At 39.3% G+C, this 5,000-nt stretch overlaps 1 protein-coding gene across 1 annotated transcript in view; it reads left to right on the top strand.

The window, feature by feature from the left end:
- The window catches only part of LOC143122943 (carboxyl-terminal PDZ ligand of neuronal nitric oxide synthase protein), a 74,301-nt gene that overhangs the window by 42,515 nt on the left and 26,786 nt on the right, over positions 1-5,000 (top strand). The gene's annotated exons all lie outside the window — the stretch shown is intronic.

Raw genomic sequence — 5,000 nt, 5'->3', positions numbered from 1 at the left:
CAGAGTAAGAGAGAGAGAGAGAGAGAGAGAGAGAGAGAGAGAACACCACCATCCAGAGTAAGAGAGAGAGAGAGAGAGAGAGAGAGAACACCACCATTAAGAGAGAGAGAGAGAACAACACCACCACCCAGAGTAAGAGAGAGAGAGAGAGAGAGAGAGAGAGAACACCACCATCCAGAGTAAGAGAGAGAACAACACCACCATCCAGAGTAAGAGAGAGAGAGAGAGAGAGAGAGAGAGAGAGAGAGAACACCACCATCCAGAGTAAGAGAGAGAGAGAGAGAGAGAGAGAGAGAGAACACCACCATCCAGAGTAAGAGAATTTTGAATTTTCAAAAAGAATGTATTACAAAAGTTCAACATAAAAACATTGTGTCATGAGTGTGAATAAATCACACTAGATTAAAAAACACACTACAAGTGTGAAAAGCTAAGTTCATCATTTACAACTGAGCATAAGACTCCATTTATACACCAAATACTTTCAAACATTGTTACATTTTCAGTTGCTTTGTAAAAGTGAAAGTCTATTTGCAGTCTAGATTTAATCAGAGCTGCAAAAAGCCATTTTCAACTTTATTCTTTCTGCTCAAATAGATGGCCATTTTAGCCTGACCTAGAATGAAGTTCAGCAACTGGCAAACAGTTCTGCGTTTTTTAACATAACAAAAACCAAAAACGAAAATTGTATCTGAAAATGTCTCGTTGAACCAAAAAAAAAGTCTCTCCAATGCATTAAACAATTCCACCAATCTTGAACAATGCATAAAAGCATGAAAAACAGTTTCTTGCTCAAAACAAAATGGACAATTTTGACTCGTCTCACGATTTAAAACAAAAATAAATGCATTCACAGCTATAATTCCATGTATAATTCGCCATTGCAGGTCCCCAATTTGTTTAGCTAACGGTGGCTTGTACAGTGCTCTCCACTCTGGTTTTACCTCATTACCCAACCCAAGTACAGTGTGCCAAGTAGTGTCAACCTTCTGTTTTAAACCTTTCTGATGAAAAATTTTAACAAAAACATTGTAAAACACTCTACCACAATTCCCATAGAAAGACAGAGGTTCAATGTCCTCTGTCACACTTACTACATTTTCACATTTTTTTAAATCAACGCCAGCTACATCTAGTAATTGCCCAAAAGTGAATAGGCGCGACTTTAAGAGAACTTCAGACATTGCATTACTGTTACATGTTAGGTCTACTCGTGTTCCATAAACCAGAGGTTCTTTTAAAAGCCAAAACACAGAGGTTGTTCTTACAACTTTCTGCACCTTAAATAAACCCCACACTTTGAACAGATTTTTATAGAAAATTGGCAGTTGTGAGGTATTCAATCTCTTGGGATCCATGAAGAACAGAGATTTATCCATGTCCAATTCTCCAATAGTTCTTAAAATCACAATAGCCACAGGTTTCCATCTCAAGTCTCTTTGGTCAGTTAGTAGTTTTTGAAGAAATTGCATGCGGAAGGCTGCCGTTCTACTTGTACATGAACTAGGCCTTGTCCTCTTTCTTCTCTTGGCAGATAAAGAACACCTTGTGGAACCCAATGCAGTTTATCCCAGAAAAAATCTAATAGCAATGATTGAACTTTTGCAAGTAAATGTATAGGTGGGTCAACACACGCTAATCTATGCCATAAAAAAGAGGCCACCAAATTATTAATCACTAGTGTGCGGCCACTGTATTACATTTGGGGTTTAAGCCACCTCCATTTATCCAAACGCCCTTTTACTTTGTCAACAATCCCCTCCCAGTTCTTTTGCACATAACAGTCATCTCCAAGAAAAATCCCTAGATATTTAAGACCATCCTTTTTCCATGTTAAACCACCTGGCAAACTTGGTAAACCCTCCTCCCATTTCCCAACATAAAAGGCATCACTCTTTGACCAGTTAATTCTGGCTGAAGAGACAGTTTCAAAAACCTTAGACACTTCAACCAAAGTATCAACATCACACTGGCCACTGACCATCAAGATCACATCATCAGCATAAGCTGAAAGGCAAAAGGTATCATTGGAATTTGGAATGGATATCCCTTTTAAAGTATTCCTAAGTTTTTGCAATAAAGGCTCTATCGCAAAACTATAAAGAATACCTGACAAAGAACATCCTTGTCTCACCCCTCTTAACACCTTTTAGGGAGAGCATAAGCCACCGTTAATTTTGAGCATATTTTCAATGTCCTTATACAGTACTTTTATTTTATCTATAAAATTTGAGCTAAAACCAAATGCATTCAGAGTCTTCCAAAGATAGGAATGCTCCACTCTATCAAAAGCTTTCTCTTGGTCAATAGAGATAAAAACTGTGTTTAGACCAAAGACCTTGGATGCATCTAAAATGTCTCGAATCAATGATATATTATCAAATATTGACCTGCCAGGAACACAATAGGACTGATCAGGGTGAATAACTTCTTCCATGACCTTACCCAACCGGGTGGCCAGTACTTTAGACAGAAGCTTGTACTCCGAGGCAAGCAAAGAGACTGGACGCCATGACTTTATGTCACTAAGATCTCCCTTTTTAGGCAGAAGGGTAAGGACAGCTCTTCGGCAACTCACTGGCATCAGCCCTCCGGCTAAGCTGTCATTAAGCACCTCAAGCAAATCCTCCTTCAAATCAGTCCAAAATTACTTATAAAAGTCCATTGGGAGTCCATCCAATCCAGGCGCTTTCCCAGTCTCCATGCTTTGGAGCGCCTTTTGCACTTCTTCCAGGGTTATCACCCCACAGAGCATCTCATTAGAACCATCTGATACTTGAGGAAGTCCCTCAAAAAAACTCTGTTCAGCAACTACAGTATGTCCTCTCTATACTCACTAGTATAGAGTTTGGCATAAAAGCTGAAGGCCCTCTTGCGAATGTCAACTGGATCTGACAGCAAAGCACCAGCTTCAGATTGTAAATTGTGAATCATACGTTTTTGTCCATTCTTTTTCTCAAGATTAAAAAAATACTTAGAGGGCGCATCTATCTCATTCACACTTTGGTAACGTGATCGGATCAAAGCCCCTTGTGTTTTTAGCCCTAGCAGGTCAGACAATTTAGTTTTCTGTTCAAAGAGTTTATCCAATAGGTCTTGGTTATTAGAAGACTGTGCCAAATTCTGAAAATGTAAAATGTCATTTTCCAAAGTTTTCATATCCTGGACTGTATCTTTAGTGACATTGTAAGTGTATTGCTGACATAATTGTTTTATTTGTATCTTCCCATACTCCCACCAACTTTGTAATGATTCAAAAGTATTCTTTTCAGCTCTGAAAGAAACCCCAAAAAAACTGAACACATTCTTAAAATGATTATCACTCAGCAAAGAAGTGTTAAAGTGGCAATAAGCACTTTTAGACCTAATAGAATTAATAAAGATGGAACATGTCACTAAACTATAGTCTGAAAAACTGGAACAATACAACAATTCCTGAAAATATTTAAGTGGTGTTTAAAAGCATACAGTCAATCCAGCCTCGCAAGAGATACAGAGTTAGCATACAGTATATGTGAGTCCATATATACTGTGACACATTTCTATGCCAATTTCTCCAAGCATCACTTAAATCCTGTGCTTCAATAAGTTTTTCTAATTTTCTGCGTGAAGGCATGTGAGGTTCAAGGTGATTCCTGTCTATGTCTTTCTCTGTACAATTGAAATCACCACCCAAAAACAAATATTCTTCACTGCAGCACTTCTCCAAAGTTGTATCAAGTGCATCCAAAAAACACATTCTATCTAATGTTGACGTTGGAGCATATACACAGATGAAAATAAAGACAGAATTCTCAAAAATTGCTCTCACTTTTAAAATTCTACCTTTTAAGACCTCTTCCACTGTATAAGAATGTGGGATAAAACTATGGGAGAACAAAATGGCCACACCACCACTAAGGGTGGTATTATGACTTAATATGGCAAGCCCATTCCACTCTTTTTCCCACTCAGTTGCATTAAAATCGTCACTATGTGTTTCTTGTGCGAGCAAAACATCTAATCTATCCGTCTCTGTTTCACCCATTCAAAAAGTCCTGCCCTCTTTTGTCTCCCCCTTGCTCCATTTAAGTTAAGAGTAGCTATATTGATTGTATTCATGAGGAAATAAAAGAAAAGGCACGTTACAAAAAAGGAAAAGCGCTCAATAAAACGCATTCGTCTAGACCATATCATCATCATTATTCGTCAGTATAGGATTGACCTTTGTCAGGAACTTTTTAAGTCGGTACACTTCCTTTTGAGTAAATTTACGTTCACTCATAAAGCACCTCGTGCCTTTAGTAAATTTCTCAAGATCAGGAAAATAATCGGCAACTTGAACATTCTTCACGTTTTTGGTGATCTTGAAAAATAGCTTAATTTCACTCACACCGTAACCTATAGACCATTGAATCGGCACAAAAGAAGGCGCACTTCCTTGTGAGCAGATGGAAGTGCCTGAATCTGAGCAGTCGCTCTCATATTCAGGCTCATCCACATCAGTGTCTACGGGCCCATGTCCTGATTTTTTTGCAGGCTTTGTCTTAAGGCTCTTTTTTCTTTTATTGGGTTTCTTAAACACACTTTGATCAGCATTTGACACAAAAAGATCCTCATCAAGGCTCACGCCATGATTTACTTGTAGGCCTATATTAACCTCTTCGCTTTCAATATAAGTGGTTTCGTTGCTTACATGGGGTTCATTGTCAGAGTTATCCTGACCTTCTGCATCATGATTTTGTTCCCCTGCCACTGCTAACGGAGCCGGCCCAACTGGACCCGCTCCCTCAGCAGTGGAGGCTTGTGCTTCTGTTCTAGAGTCTTCGTGATTTTGAAAAATGTCTTCGTTGTTCAGATTTTCAGATGATTCATTAGAAGCACTTGGCATTTCGCCCTCGGCCTGTGCACCATCATCTGTCCCTCCTACCTCTGCTGACGGAGTCGGTCCAACCGGACCTTCTCCCGCAGCAGCGGCGGTTTGCGCTTCTGCACTAGGCTCGGCGCCACTGTCGCAATTG

This window comes from Alosa pseudoharengus, unplaced genomic scaffold, assembly GCF_046254945.1.
Source record: "Alosa pseudoharengus isolate Yale_2024_CS ecotype anadromous, Long Island Sound unplaced genomic scaffold, YU_APseudo_1.1 YU_APseudo_1.1_scf_14, whole genome shotgun sequence".
NCBI classification, from domain to species: Eukaryota; Metazoa; Chordata; class Actinopteri; order Clupeiformes; family Clupeidae; genus Alosa; species Alosa pseudoharengus.
The sequence above is the reverse complement of the archived record's forward strand: the minus strand, read 5'-3'. Positions and strand labels throughout refer to the sequence as shown.